Source organism: Hemitrygon akajei, chromosome 12 (assembly GCF_048418815.1).
Source record: "Hemitrygon akajei chromosome 12, sHemAka1.3, whole genome shotgun sequence".
Lineage (NCBI taxonomy): Eukaryota > Metazoa > Chordata > Chondrichthyes > Myliobatiformes > Dasyatidae > Hemitrygon > Hemitrygon akajei.
The window spans coordinates 62,131,208-62,147,572 of record NC_133135.1 but is presented as its reverse complement, the minus strand read 5'-3'; the positions used below and the strand labels follow the sequence as shown (position 1 = coordinate 62,147,572).

Sequence of the window (16,365 nt, the reverse complement as noted above, 5' to 3'; positions counted from 1 at the left end):
CTACAGAGCAACCAGATCCCAACCTAGCTCAGAGTGGCTGACAGCCACCCAGCTGGCCCAGGAAACAGCTGAATCCATACCACAATGACCACTCCAACTACTACCAGCAAGGCTCCCAGAAGCCATGGTTCTCCAACACAGCCCCAAGGATGGTAAGAGTCCATTCTAGCCTTCCACCAGCCATCTATGCCATGACTATCTTAACAAAACAACCCCCAACCACACTCAATATCAGGGCCACTTGTATTCCCAGTTCCAATATGAGCCTCAGGTGTTTCTAGTTAAGTCCAACTGCAGCAAGGGACCGCCGGAAAACCCAGAGTCCGCGGACCGGACCACCGACTTTGGACTGAACCACCATAGCCGTGCAGATTGACTCTGTGGTTAAGAAGGCATAGGGTGCAATGGCCTTCATCAATCATGGGGTTGAGTTTAAGAGCCGAGAGGTAATGTTGGACCCTGGTCAGACCCCACTTGGAGTACTGTGCTCAGTTCTGGTTGCCTCACTACAGGAAGGATGTGGAAACCATAGAAAGGGTGCAGAGGAGATTTACAAGGATGTTGTCTGTATTGGGGAGCATACCATATAAGAATAGGTTGAATGAACTCGGCCTTTTCTCCTTGGAGAATTGGAGAAAGTTATTTCAGATCTTTTAATTCTTGAAACAGAATGGCATCAATTAGATGCAGGAAGTAAAAGGAATCACAGATCTCAACACCAACTCATCTTTGGGTTGAGGTTCTCCTGAGAATACAGGATTGTTGGGAACAATAGAAGGATCAGCCTGCAATTGTGGACATTTTATAAGACAAATATAGCTTCCCCTCTAACTGGTTTTCCTGTACTATAGAAGCTGATATGTTTTCCCACACAACTCCCAATCCTATGGGTGTGGGCATCATTAAGTAAAATTAATGATTCATTTATTGCTAAACTTTATATATTTCTGTAATGAATAAGGGCAAGGGATGTGGATTCAAGGTGACCAAATGGAGTTTATATGTGGATCTGCTTTGTTGTAACTGAAACCTGCTGAAGGCTTGAAAAACCCTAATCCTTTTCCGCACATTACCCAACATATTAGTAACTCTTTGAGTTTCCCCTGAGGGTATTAATATGACAGTGTGGTATTTCGGTTCTTTCAAATGATATAGAAAGCATAATGAATCCTCCAGTATTTGGTGCAACAATCGCTGGAGTATAAATACCTTTCATATTGGAAGCACCATCGGAGGCTGGATTCACCAACAAGAGAACATGGTTCTAAAGTAAATACAAAGGTGCAGGGATGGATTTAAATCAGCATTGCAGCTTTATATGATATTCCTGTTATTGCATAATGTAAGTTAGGGGAAGACTTGGTTGGCAGGCAGTAGTATTACAGGCTGTTGGGGTGAGTCAGTGGCACATTTCAGAAATCCCTGCATGATATGCATTATTAAGGATCAGGGATCAATTTTAATCACCACATCCATTTGTGTCATGAGAAGCTGTGTCATCTGAGCATTCATCAAGAAATGAAAGTTGAAACATAATAAAATATATGTGTCATTTGCACATCCACCCAGGTTACAATCAATTTACTTTCCATACATAAATGTGAACCTTTGGAAGACAGGTGGGAACAAATTTTCCGACTGTTGCACAGCTGTGAGTATCTTTTGCCATGTGGATGGGACATTTCTGCATGCCTTCATTCCTTACTCACTCACCCACTTTCCAATAACACTGGACAACAAAGATTTAGCTTCCTGGATATTTTGGTATGTATCTAACGGATTTTGGGCTGCTGATCATGAAAATCACATTGAAATTTTCCTGTCATACCTGTACACCATTTTTTGAAATCGCCTATATTTGTTATTCCGATTCATAATTCAAGTCAGGATGACTGATGCCAAGATTAAGGAAGGCATTTTTGTTGGTCCACAAACCAAACAGGTCATCAGTGACAGGCAATTCAAAGAACTCTGGTGGGACCAGAGAAAATCACGTGGAAGGCATTCAAAGATATTGTTGAAAAAATTCTTGGCACTTACATAGCACCAAACTATGTGCAGCTGTTTGAGAAGATGTTTCAAGCATAGAAAACCATTGAGTGCAACATATCACTAAAGATTCATTTTCTGTATTCCCATTTAGACTTCTTCCATGTAAATCTTGGCACTTTCACTGACGAGCATGGTGAAAGGTTTCAACAGGACATTGCGGTCAGAAAGAAATGGTATCAGGGCAACTGGAATTCATCAACGCTAGCTGATTATTCTTTCTTTATTAATCTTTTTATCGATTTAAAAAGAGCATCTATACAAACAAGAGGAGAATTATCTCAAATATATATATCAATAACAATACAAACAGAAAGTGAAATAGACATTATCAAAATCATACATAGTATTAAGCTAATATGTAGTATATAATAAAAAAGAAGACAGCTAATTCTCCTCTTATCAGTTCATGGAGAGAGAAAAAAACTGTAAATTTTCAAATGAAAGAAAAGTCCACTACACTATACGAGAAAAGGAATAAAAAAGGGACTGGGCAGTCCATTCTGTGGATAAGACCAAAAAAAAAGAAAGACTTTCTGATCAAATCTAAACTTCAAAAAAAAAAGTAAGAGTAATAAATCAAATCAAATGAAAATATTGAATAAAAGGTCGTCAGATTTGCTCAAATTTAAAGGATGCATCAAATGTCCGCCTTCTTATTTTCTCTGAACTTAAACAGGACATAATGGAGGAAAGCCAATAAAAGGCATTACAATCCTTCCAATTCAGTAAAATGGCCCTCCTAGCCAATAAAGTTGAAAAGGCTATCATACGTTGAGCAGAAACAGGAATATTTCCTGCTTCCGATGGGATAATCCTGAAGACTGCCCGAAGTAAATTTGGTTGTAGGTCCAGATCCAAGACTTTTGATAAAGTTTTAAAAACATCTCTCCAAAAATTGTCTAGCTTTATGCAAGACCAAAACATATGAATCAAAGTGGCCACCTCAATACACTATTACATCTGTCACAAATAGGATTGATTTTGGAAAAATATGAGCTAGTTTATCTTTTGACATATGTGCCCAACACTAGCTGATTATTGTTGGACATTTAAGTGAGAAGCCTCAGAAACCGAGTACAAATGAAAATCACCAACAGAACTTTTTTAACTTAGTTGAACTACTGCAAAGCGTCAGAACCATTATGTAATTAAACACGTTGTATTCAATAAAGTTAATTTTTTGTTTCTCCAAATTCCCATGTGATACAAGTAGTCTGAAGTTATATTTGTGTCCAGCTTCAAGCAGCCTACCATTAACAAAGTAAACTCTGAAGAAGCAACACCTTGGAAAAAAGTTGTTGTCCAGTGTAATTTGTCTATCATTACAGTTAAAATGACTGGCCATTAATTTTTTGGCTTAATTCTTTGTAAACAATGATGAACCATTGTGAGTTATGATGACCATATCTAAAGCAACTTTGGTGGCTCAAGAATCTCAGTCCCAAATTTGATGACCTGGAACTTGAGCTTCAACATTGAATTGAATTGACTTTATTTCTTACATCCTTCACATACATGAGGAGTAAAAATCTTTACATTATGTCTCCATCTAAATGTGCAATGTGCAATCATAGTAGTTTATAATAAATAGAACAGTCAATATAAATATGATGTAGGTAGGTAGGTCAAACATGATGACAGAATATAGTATTAATGGTCAGAGTCTTGGCAGTGTGGAGGATCAGAGGGATCTTGGGGTTCGAGTCCATAGGACACTCAAAGCTGCTGCGCAGTTTGACTCTGAGGTGAAGAAAGCATACAGTGCATTGGGCTTCATCATTCATGGGATTGAGTTTAGGAGCTGAGAGGTAATGTTGCAGCTATAAAGGACCCTGGTCAGACCCCTCTTGGAGTACTGTGCTCAGTTCTGGTCGCCTCACTATAGGAAGGGTGCAGAGGAGATCTACAAGGATGTTGCCTGGATTGGGAAGCGTGCCTTATGAGAATAGGTTAAATGAACTCGGCCTTTCTTCCTTGCAGTGACGGAGGATGAGAGGTGACCTGATAGAACTGTTTAAGATGATGAGAGGCATTGATTGTGTGGATAGACAGAGGCTTTTCCCAGGGCTGAAATGGCTAGCATGAGAGAGAACAGTTTTAAGGTGCTTGGAAGTAGGTACAGAGGAGATATCAGAGGTAAATTTTTTTTACACAAAGAGTGGTGAGTGCTTGGAATGGGCTGCCGGTTACGGTGGTGGAGGCGGATACAATAGGATCTTTTAAGAGACTCCCAGGCAGGTATATGGAGCTCAGAAAAATAGAGGGCTATGGGTAATTTCTCAGGTAAGGACATGCTCAGTACAACTTTGTGGGCCGAAGGGCCTGTAGTGTGCTGTAGGTTTTCTATGTTTTTATGTTTCTAATATAGAGTACACTCAGATCAGCGTGAGTTAATCAATCTGATGACCTGGTGGAAGAAGATGTCCCGGAGCCTTTTGGTCCTGGTTTTTATGCTGCGGTACCATTTCCCGGATGGCAGCAGCTGGAACAGTTTGTGGTTAGAGTGACTCAGGTCCCCAGTGCTTCTACACACCTGTCCTTGTAAATGTCTTGAATCGTGGGAAGTTCACAACTCCAGTTGTAATGTGTCAGGGAGGGGGAGAGTTACCTGGACACTGTGCTTCGGGAGACAGGCACATCCATTAGATCAAATTCAATCTGTGCCCAGGGACAAAAGGGTGTGACTGTGAGTGAGGTAAACAGGGGCATACAGGAGGTAGGGCTGAAGGAGTCTCAGAACCTGAGCTTGCCCAACAGATCTGGATTACCAACTAAGCTGCATGTAAATTGGCACAGGGTTCACAAGATCAGAGAGCCAAATGTGTAGCTCATAAACTGGGGAGGGAGAAGTAGGTTTGAATTTGTGGGGCATTGGCACCAATATTGGGGAAGGAGGGAACTGTTCTGATAGGATGGTCTACACCTGAACCATGCCAGAAAAAATACAATATGTCCGAGGATACATATAGCATTGAAAGTATAGGCAGATGAGCAGAAAGTGTGAGGTGTCTCTGCTGCTAAAAAAATCAAACCCTGAGCATGCACCAGATTTGATTAGGGAGCGTAAAGTAAAGGAAACCTTAGGAGGCAGAGGTTATAATATGATAGAATTAACCCTGCAGTTTGCAAGGGAGAAGCTAAAATCCAATCTATCGATATTATCTTGGAGTGAATGGAATTACTGTATAGAGGCATGAGAGACAAGCTGGCCAAAGTTGATTGGAAGGTGGAACTAGCTAGGGTAACAGTGGAGCAGCAATGGCTGGAATTTCTGGAGGTAATAATAAAGATGCAGGACTGGTTCATCCCAAAGAAAAAGAAACATTCTGAAGGGAGAATGAGGCATCCACGGTGGTCAAGAGAAGTCAAAAACAGCATAAAAGCAAGAGAGGACAAAATTAGTAAGAAGCTAGAGGACTAGGAAATTTTTAGAAACCAACAGAAGACAATTGAAAAAGCAATAAGGAGAGAAAAGGAAAGGCATAGAGCAGATGGAGACACTCAATAAACAGTAAATTTCACTACTTTCATCAGTGACAGTAAACCTGATTCACTACCACAAGTATCAATCCAATTTTTTCAATGTAAACACACAAAATTGAAGTTAAAGCTTGGCAACTGCTTCCACTGATGAAATGAGTGACTGCTGATGTACTTGTGACTGCCTGTACAGGCTGACTTCCCAGCCAAGGCAGCAACTTGCACAATTTGCAAAGGTGCAGACATAATTAATCACAACATTCAGTTTCTAGTCACAGACCTTTTAATGACCAAAGGAAGGGCCGTGGGACAGGAGCTGGAGGAAGTAGGGGGTGGGTATTGTGGAAGCAGTGGAGATTGAATGGGCGAATAGGAGTGAAAGGTTAAGGCTGCTGGCATGGGTCCTCTGTACAATCTACACAAACATTTCTTTTGACATCCCTGGCTGATAATCAGTCAATGAGACTGAAGTTAAAAGTTCACCAGCCAGCAGTTCATCCAGTTTTGTGTACAGACACCTCCAGTGATAAATGCAGCAAAACACAAGAATGTTGTGAGAAGGAATGTTTGAAATCCTCCTGGCTTGTTCTCTGTTTCACATGGAACAAACTAGAGCTTGCATTTCTTTCATTTGTTGACTCATTGTCTCAAACTCAAACTAATCCAAAATTCCCTCATCAGTTACAGTATGACCCCTTCTCTCAAGAACTATCACAAACGTCACTAGTGACTGTGGAATTGTAAATGTAAACAATCTACAAACACGTAACTGCCTTAATTCACAGAACCTTCAATACTCGATTACAAAAATGGCATTCTCACAGTCATTGTTAGTGTCTGATAAACCAACACCCTCAATAACAAGTATACCACTTTGCATATTGCTGGGGGCGGGAGGGGGAGGACTTACCAGGGGAAATATGCAGTGACCAGGTCTCTGTGACTCAGAAGAGGGGAGCAGTAGTGATAGGGGATTCTTTGGAGATGGGAATAGCAGGACGATCTGTAGATGAGAAAAAAAGATTCCTGGATGGTATGTTGCCTCCTAGATGCTGGGTACCAAGATCAGGGACATCTTGGATTGAGTCTATAGCATTCTTAAGTGGGAGGGTGAGCAGCCAGAGTTTGTGTTCCATGTTCAATGTGATAGGCAGAAGGGTGATGAGATTCTGAAAAGTGATTTCAGGGAGTTAGCAGCTAAATTAAAGGACAGGACATCCAGTGTGGTGATCTCAGGATTGCTACTCGTGGCACGTGATGGTGAGGGCAGAAATAGGAAGATTATACAGTTTAACATGTGGGTAAGGAGATGGTGCAGGAGGAAGAGCTTCAGATTTCTGGATCACTGGGCTCTCTTCCAGAGACATGTAGATACAGGAAGGTTTCACCAGAACTGGAGTTCTGGAGTGGGGAACCAATATCCTTGCGGGAAGGTTAACTAGTATTGCTCTGTTAGGCAGGGGTTAAACCAGAGTTGAAGGGGAATGAGAACCAGAGTGCCAGGACATCTAGTGGAGTAGTTGTGGGGAAAGCAGACATTAAACCTACATACAAAGACAGAAGCTAAAAGACTGAGCATGGTGCGACTCATGTTCGGAGTTGCATAAACTTCAATGGAAGAAGTATTGTAGGTAAGGCAGATGAGCTGAGCACATGGAATTATGATATTGTGGTCATTTGTGAGATTTGGTTGCAGGAAAGGTAGGACTGGAAGCTGAATATTCTACAATTCCGTTGTTTTAGACATGATAGTGCAATCGGTATTAAGGTGGGAGTGGAGGCTTTCCTCAGCCAAAATGTCATGCTGATGCTCAGTCAGGACAGGCCAGGAGGGTTTGTCTTTTGAAATATTTGGGTGGAACTGAGGAATAAGAAAGCAATCATTACATTAACAGGATTATATTATAGACCTCCCAATCGTCAGCATGATTTGGAGGGGCAATTATGTAAGGAGATAGCAGATGGTTGCAAGGAACATGAGTTTGTGATAGTAAGTGATATTAATGTTCCACATATTGATTGGGACCCTCATTCTGTAAGAGGACTGGATGGGATAGAGTTTGTCAAACGTGTTCAATATACACATATAGGTCACAACTAGAGAGAGCGCAATACTGCATCTCCTGCTGGGGAATGAGACAGAATTTTGTGTTGGGCAACACTTTGGATCCAGTGATCATAATTACATTAGTTTCCATAGAAACATGGAGAAGGCTACAACTGGTTCATGGGTTGAGACTCTAAACTGGAGAAAGGCCACTTCTGATGGCATCAGGAAGGATCTGGCAGGGTGGATTAGGAGAACACACACAAAATGCTGGTAGAACACAGCAGACCAGGCAGCATCTATAAGGAGAAGCACTGTTGACGTTTCGGGCCGAGACCCTTCGTCAGGACTAACTGAAGGGAAAGATAGTAAAAGATTTGAAAGTAGTGGGGGGAGGGGGAAATGCGAAATGATAGGAGAAGACCGGAGGGGGTGGGATGAAGCTAAGAGCTAAGAGCTGGAAAGGTGATTGGCGAAAGTGATACAGAGCTGGAGAAGGGAAAGGATCATGGGACGGGAGGCCTCGGGAGAAAGGGGGAGGGGCGGAAGCACCAGAGGGAGATGGAGAACAGGCAGAGTGATGGGCAGAGAGAGAGAGAAAAAAAAACGAACAACTAAATATGTCAGGGATGGGGTAGGAAGGGGAGGAGGGGCATTAATGGAAGTTAGAGAAGTCAATGTTCATGCCATCAGGTTGGAGGCTACCCAGCCGGTATATAAGGTGTTGTTCCTCCAACCTGAGTGTGGATTCATCTTGACAGTAGAGGAGGCCATGGATAGACATAACACTGACTTCTCTAACTTCCGTTAATGCCCCTCCGTTCCTTCCTACCCCATTCCTGACATATTTAGTTGTTTGTTTTTTTCTCTCTCTCTCTGCCCATCACTCTGCCTGTTCTCCATCTCCCTCTGGTGCTTCCCCCCCCTTTCTTTCTCCATAGGCCTCCCGTCCCATGATCCTTTCCCTTCTCCAGCTCTGTATCACTTTTGCCAATCACCTTTCCAGCTCTTAGCTTCATCCCACCCCCTCCGGTCTTCTCCTATCATTTCGCATTTCCCCCTCCCCCCACTACTTTCAAATCTCTTACTATCTTTCCTTTCAGTTAGTCCTGACGAAGGGTCTCGGCCCAAAATGTCGACAGTGCTTCTCCCTATTGATGCCGCCTGTCCTGCTGTGTTACACCAGCATTTTGTGTGTGTTGTTTGAATTTCCAGCATCTGCAGATTTCCTCGTGTTTGTGGATTAGGAGAGGCTGTTTTCTGGTAAAGGGATGCTTGAAAGGGAGGCCTTCAACAGTGAAATATTGAGGGTACAGAGTTTGTATGTTCCTGTTGGAATAAAAGGCAGGACTAACAGGCTCAGAAAGCCTTGATTTTTGAGAGACATTGAGGCCCTGATTAAGAAGAAGTAGGAGATGCTTCGCAGGTATCGGCATAAAGGAACAAAAGAGATGCTTGAGGAGTGCAAGAAATGAAGACGGAAACCAGGATGGCTAAAATATGCTACGAGATTGCTTTGGAAGACAAGGTGAAGGAGAATCCCAAGGGCTTCTACAGGTATATTTAAGAGCAAAAGATAGCGATGGACAAAATTAGTCGTCTATGCATGGAGCTGAAACAGATGAGGGGAAGATCTTAAATACATCTGTATTCACTCAGGAGATGTACACAGTGTCCACTGAACTGAAACAAAACAGTATTCTGGCTGTGAACTGTATCTGAATTATGGAAGAAGAGGAGTTTGCAGCCTTAAGGCAGTATGGTAGTGCAGCAGTTATTGTAATGTTTTACAGTGCCAGCGACTAGGGTTCAATTCCATCACTGTCTCAAGGAGTTTGTATGTTCCCCCTGTGACTGTGTGGGTTCGTCTGGGTGCTCTGTTTTTTCCTTACATTCTAATGATATACGGGTTAAGGTCAGTAAATTGTGAGCATGCTATGTTGGAACCAGAAGCATAGGTGGCACTTGTGGGCTGTCCCCGGCACATCCTTGGACTGTGATGGTCATTAATGCAAACAACACATTTGTATGTTTCGGTGTTTCCATATACATGTGACAAATAAAAATAATCTAAATCTAAAAAATAATTAGGGTAAGTAAGTCCCTACAGCCTGACAAGGTGTTCTTTCAGACCTCTTGCAGAAATTGCAGAGGTATTTAAAACATCTCTAGCTATGTGTGAAGTGTCGGAGCATTGGAGGATAGTTGAAGGATAGCTAAAGTTGTTCTGTAGTTCAAGAAAGACTCTAAGAATAAGTCGGGAAACGACAGGCTGGCAAGCGGAATGTCAGGAGTGGGTAAGTTATTGGAAAATATTCTAAGGGACAGGGTATATACTGTTTTTTGAGGAGGTTACTAGTAAAGTTGATGAAGGACAGGCAGTGGATGTTGTCAACGTAGACTTCAGCAAAGCCTTTGACCAATTCCCACATGGGAGGCCGGTCCAGAATGCTCAGTTGCTCGGTGTTCAGAATGAAGTAGTCAACTGGGTTCAACATTGGCTTAGTGGGAGAAGCCAGAGAGAGGTAGTAGGTGGTTGCCTCTCTGACTGGAGGCCTCTGAAGAGTGGTGTGCCACAGGGATTGGTGCTGGGACTGTTACTGTTCTTCATTTAGATTAATGACTTGGTAAACTGAATCAGCAAATTTGCAGATGACACCAATATTAGGGGTGTAGAGGACAACAAAGGCTACCAAAGCTTGTAGCAGGATTTGGACTGGCTGGAAAATAGGATGAAAAATGGCAGATAGAATTTAATATAGACAAGTGTGAGGGTGTGATTGTGCAGGCAGTGGGAAAATCAGCCCTCTTGTGCTTCTTGATCTCGTCACTCCAGATCCTGTGTCACACATTCCTGCCACTTCGATCTGGCCCATGCCTTCATTATCCAGGTCCAACACTTGCTTTTACTGGGATCAGCCTCCTCCTTACACAACTTTTAAGGTTTATGGTTATGAATATGCTAGGTTGATGGGGTTATTACTTATGTTTGATGTGGAGGGTGATGTTGGATTGTAGGGAATGAGTGCTGAGATGTGAGCAAGGGTTTGTGGGGCTGTGTAGCTAACGGTTTGTGAGGGTGTTAAGCCAAGGACTTGTTGGGGTGTTAAGCTGAGGGTTTGTGGAGGTGTTAAGCTGAGGGTTTGTGGGGGTGTTAAGCTGAGGGTTTGTGGGGGTGTTAAGCTGAGGGTTTGTGGGGGTGTTAAGCCGAGGACTTGTTGGGGTGTTAAGCTGAGGGTTTGTGGGAGTGTGTAGCTAATGGCTTGTATGAGTATGTGTGCCATCATTAGGATTTGGATTAGGGGTAGGTTTAGGGTGCAATTGTGCAAACAGTAGGAGAGTTATCCTTTTTGTGCTTGATCTTGTCACTGGTGCACAAACTATGTAGGACTTACACAGTGAATGATAGGGCACTGGGGATTGTGATAGAATGAGGGATCTGGAATACAGATACATAATTCCCTGAAGGTCATTTCACAGGTAAAGAGAGCTTCTGACACTTCTTCTCCACAGGCCACCAACAGGTCCCTCCTCTCCACAGGGATGGGGTCTTTGGAGCTCTTGTTGGTGTTTCTGTAGCTCGGAGATTTTACAGGATGGGGTTGCTATCCCCATGTCCAACCCTCCTCCTTTCTCAGCCAGGCTTGGTATCATCTACTGTACATTTGCCTTCATAAAACATAGTGAGTGCAAGAGGTTGGGATGTTATGTTGAAGTTGTATAAGATGTTGGTGAGGACACATTTCAAAAGTTCAAAGTTTAGAGCAAATTTATTATCAAAGTACCTATATGTCGCCATATATCTCCCAGAGATCCATTTTCTTGTGGGCAATCATGGTAAATACAAGAAACACAATAGAATCAATAAAAGACCATACTCATCAGGAGGGATAAACAACCAACGGGCAAAACACAGCAGACTGCAAATACCAACAGAAAAACAAGGAATAAATAAATAAGCAAATGAATGAATGAATGAAGGAATAGATAAATAAATAAATAAATCAATCAATAAATATCAAGAACATGAGAAATAATTATAATAAATCAATTAATAAGTAATAAATATTGAGAACGTGAGATGAAGAGTCCTTGAACATGGATCCATAGGCTATGGGAACAGTTCAGTGAAGTGGCAAGTGAAGTGATCTCCTCTGGTTCAAGAGCCTGATGGTTGAGGGTATAACAGATGGTATATTTTAAGGGACAGGGTATCTACTGTTTTTTGAGGAGAGCCTGATGGTATAACTGTTCCTGAACCTGGTGGTGTGAGTACTGAGGTTCCTCTACCTTTTTCCCGATGACAGAAGCAAGAAGAGAGCATGGCCTTGATGAAGGGGATGGGGGTGTGCGTGGTCCCTGATGATGGATGCTGCTTTCCTGCAACAGTGCTCCATGTGGATGTGCTCATGGGTGGGGTGGCCTTTTACCCATGATGGACTGGACTGTGTCCAGGTACTTGTCTAGGTTTTTCCTTTCAAGGCCGTTGGTGTTTCCATACCAGGGTGCGATGCAACCAGTCAATATACTCTCCACCAGACACCCATAGAAGTGTGTCAGTTTTAGGTAACATGCTGAATTTTCACAAACTTATAAGAAAATTGAGGCACTGTCATGCTTTCTTTGTAATGCTGGATCTTATATGATGGTACTTATATGCTGGACCCAGGACAGATCCTCTGAAATGATAACACCAAGGAATTTAAAGTTGCTGACCCTCTCCACCTCTGATCCCTCAACGAGGACTCATAGACCTCCAGTTAATACATTTAGATTATTGTGTGTAGTTCTGGTCACTTACCTATGGGAAAGGTATCAATAAGATCTGAAGAGTACAGAGAAAATTTCTAAGGATTTTGCCAGGACTTAAAGACTGGAATTATAGAAAAAGGTTGAATAGGTTAGGACATTTTATCCTGGAGGTTAGAAGAATGAGGGGAGATTTGATGGAGGTATACAAAATTATGAATGGTAGTGTAAATGTAAGTAGGCTTTTTCTACTGAGGTTGGGTGAGACTAGAACTAGAGATCATAGGTTAAGGGCGAAAGGTGAAATATTTCAGGGGAACCTGAGAGGGAACTTCTTCATTCAGAGGGTGGTGAGAGGGTGGAATGAGCTGCCAGCGGGAGTGGTGGATGCAGGTTTGATTGCAACATTTAAAAGAAATTTGGATAAGTACATGGGTATACTTATCCAAGTATAATACTTATCCAAGGGTATTTGAGGGCTATGGTCCAGGTTTGAGTCAACGGAACTAGGCAGAGTAACAGTACAGCTTGCACTGGGTGGGCCAAATGGCCCATTTCTCTGCTCAAAAGATCAAGCAGCGTTGTTACAAAAGATTACCAGAATCAACGTTTCAGGTTCAGAATTCTTTTTCAGAAGTCAGCAAATATTAAAGGAGAGGGAGAGGTGGAGAGTATAAAGGGGACTGGCTATGCTACAGTAAATTGGTTTATTAATGGCACATAGCAAGTTGCAGTGAAAAGCTTGTCTTGTATATTGTTCATGCATATAAATTCATCGAAATGGTGCAGGGTAAAAACGAAAGACCTGCACAGTGAGGTAAGAACGATATGAGCAGTGGTTGTGCTGGCTGCAGGGGAAGAAAGGAGATGAATAAGACAGAAACAGACTTTAAAGAATAATGCTGAAACTGTGAAATGCAAAATACGACAGATTTTGGAAATGAGAAATAAAAAAAAAAAGAGAACACAGAAAATATTAAGCAAGACTGCTGTGAAGAGAGAGAAATTGTGCTAATGATGCAGGTTAATGACCTTATAGCAGAACTGGTCAATACAGAAAGAAATCCGACAAGGGTGGTACCCTGAAATGATTAAATTCATGGAAGTTTTGAGAGCAATAAAGTGTGCCTTTTGAGAAAATGAGATGGCGTTCTTTAAACTTATATTTGGCTTTGATAGAAGAGAGTGTGAGGCAAAAGACAGCGAGATCATGCTGGGAGTGGGATGGAGAATTAAAGTAACTTGCAACTGGTGACTTGTAGTCAGTCCTTTTGCTATTTATGGTGCTGTCAATAAAGGCACAATTCTTTTGAAGCAGTATTTGCTGTAGTTAATATCACTGTACAGTGGTCACCTAACTTGTATTTGGTTGTCAAGTTTAAAGGAAAGCACCTTCTGAGCACTGAATGCATTAGACTGGAAGAAGTACAAGTGAATCATTGCTTTATTTGGGTCAAAAGAAGAAGTGTTGGAAACTCTCAATAGACTACGTGGCATCCTTTTCAAGGAAAAATATGTTATGTCTGTTTCTGCTTTCACAGATGCCACTTGACAAGCTGAATGTCTCAGATTTTCATCATGAGCAGCTTTTAAAAATATTCAGGACTGTTCTGGATCCCTGATGTTAGGAAGGGAAGGTGTCGCACCTCCTGCATTTGCATGAGAAAATGCTTTGAGAAAGCGAGGTGGAGATGGAAGGATAGACCAAGGAATCAGGAGGTTTGTCAGAATGTTGAAAGAAGGAGGGAGAAGTGTCTGGTGGTGCAATTTTGCTGAGGGTGATAGCAATTGCTCAAGATGTCCCATTGTGTAGAATCCATTGTTTTATCCTCTCTTGAAATGCCAAATTCAAAAATAGGAGACCTCGCATTCCCAACTATCCCAATATCTCTGATCTGTCTGCAAGGAACAGTGCAGCAGAGCTGAGTGAAGGCAAGATGTAGGCGGTGGAAATGAGGAAGGTATGTGCCAATAGAAAGTTCAGGAAAATGCACGTACTTCTCTTCCTTCTCCTCTGTGCGGTGAGCATTTACTGGTAGGAAATTAGATTATGAAACAGTTTTGTCGCTGCTTCAGCTGTAGCTCAAACATGCGCCCTGCTCATCAGTAAATTGCTGCAGTCCTTCTTCAACCATTTCTCTGACGATAGTGAGGTAAAATGCATGATTCTCCATTCCCCCATCAGGAATGGAATGTGTTCAGATGATCAATACGTATCGATGAATTGGGGTATGAAGTCAGCACGGAAAACTCACACTGTGTTAAAAGTTCAGCCATGGTCTTATTGAATAGCGGAGCATTTTTGAGCAACGGAATGGCCTACATCAGCTTTTATTTCTAATGTACCTTCCTTATATATTCTTATATCTCTTATCACTCAGAGTTGCATAAATCAAGCATGAGCAGGGGCAGGCTCACAGCAAGCGGTTCATTTCTGAATCATGCCAAAACCTGTAACGGGATCTATTCCAACCTGGCTCACAAATCGCTGCACTCAGGAACAGCTTCAACCTGAGCACCAGGACAGAGATGAATGAGACAATTTTAAAAATAAATGTAAAGGTGGAAGCCAATTTATGTAGAGAGTGACAAGAGGATTTTATACATCTGGGGTCTGTGGGGTGGGGAGCGCAAGCATGAATTGCAAAAAACAAAACCATGATGATAAAAAAAATCAGAATTTAGACATTTTAACTTAAAGCCAAACTTATTATACAGTCAGTATTGAACATTGCAGATTCTATTTTTAAGAATATTCTGCATTAATTAAATGTCATCATGAATAACAGAAGAATTATATCAGTTTCATAAGTGGGGAAAAACTGCCAACATCAGTTTCATACAAAGGCATTTGCATTTTCGGCTAAGGTTTTGTTTACAATGTTGTTCTTCTAATTTGCTTTGGAAAGGAGCCCAAACCTTCTTTGCAAGCTTTCAATTTTTTTAGTGACATGAAACTGCTGTGCAGGCTAGATCAACACAGAAGTTGCAACAGCTAGTGCAAGGAAGCAGCATGCATGGGCTCAGTCACAGGTTTAAGATACTACTTTGCACAAGATGTTTATAAACTACTGACAAGAATAAATTGTGCGATACCTTTCATACCTGCTGAGCTGCTGAGGCCTCCATCGGTGATGCACCATCAATAACTCACGCTGAGACGTAGGAAGCGAGGTATCGGCTTTTATTGACTGGAAGAATGAACAACACTACATCCTGGGGAATGAGGCCGGGCACAGGCCTCAATCGCCTTTATACAGGGGTCTGTGGGAGGAGCCACAGAAGCAGTCAGCAGGGGGTCTGTGGGAGGAGCCACAGGAGCTGTCAGCAGGGGTCTGTGGGAGGAGCCACAGGAGCCGTCAGCAGGGGTCTGTGGGAGGAGCCACAGGAGCAGTCAGCGGGGGGTCTGTGGGAGGAGCCACAGGAGCCGTCAGCAGGGTCTGTGGGAGGAGCCACAGGAGCAGTCAGCGGGGGTCTGTGGGAGGAGCCACAGGAGCAGTCAGCAGGGGTCTGTGGGAGGAGCCACAGGAGCAGTCAGCGGGGGTCTGTGGGAGGAGCCACAGGAGCAGTCAGCAGGGGTCTGTGGGAGGAGCCACAGGAGCAGTCAGCAGGGGGTCTGTGGGAGGAGCCACAGGAGCTGTCAGCAGGGGTCTGTGGGAGGAGCCACAGGAACAGTCAGCAGGGGTCTGTGGGAGGAGCCACAGGAGCAGTCAGCGGGGGTCTGTGGGAGGAGCCACAGGAGCAGTCAGCAGGGGGTCTGTGGGAGGAGCCACAGGAGCAGTCAGCGGGGGTCTGTGGGAGGAGCCACAGGAGCAGTCAGCAGGGGGTCTGTGGGAGGAGCCACAGGAGCAGTCAGCAGGGGGTCTGTGGGAGGAGCCACAGGAGCAGTCAGCAGGGGGTCTGTGGGAGGAGCCACAGGAGCAGTCAGCAGGGGTCTGTGGGAGGAGCCACAGGAGCAGTCAGCAGGGGTCTGTGGGAGGAGCCACAGGAGCAGTCAGCGGGGGGAGGAGCCACAGGAGCAGTCAGCAGGGGTCAGT

At 43.1% G+C, this 16,365-nt stretch overlaps 1 protein-coding gene across 1 annotated transcript in view; it reads right to left on the bottom strand.

The window, feature by feature from the left end:
• Positions 1-15,537, bottom strand: part of LOC140737090 (cytosolic phospholipase A2-like) — a 240,955-nt gene extending 225,418 nt beyond the window's left edge. Inside the window, exon 1 of the mRNA XM_073063260.1 lies at positions 15,434-15,537. The gene's annotated coding sequence lies outside the window, so the exon portion shown is untranslated. The remainder of the gene's footprint in view (positions 1-15,433) is intronic.
• Positions 15,538-16,365: the final 828 nt, after the last annotated feature.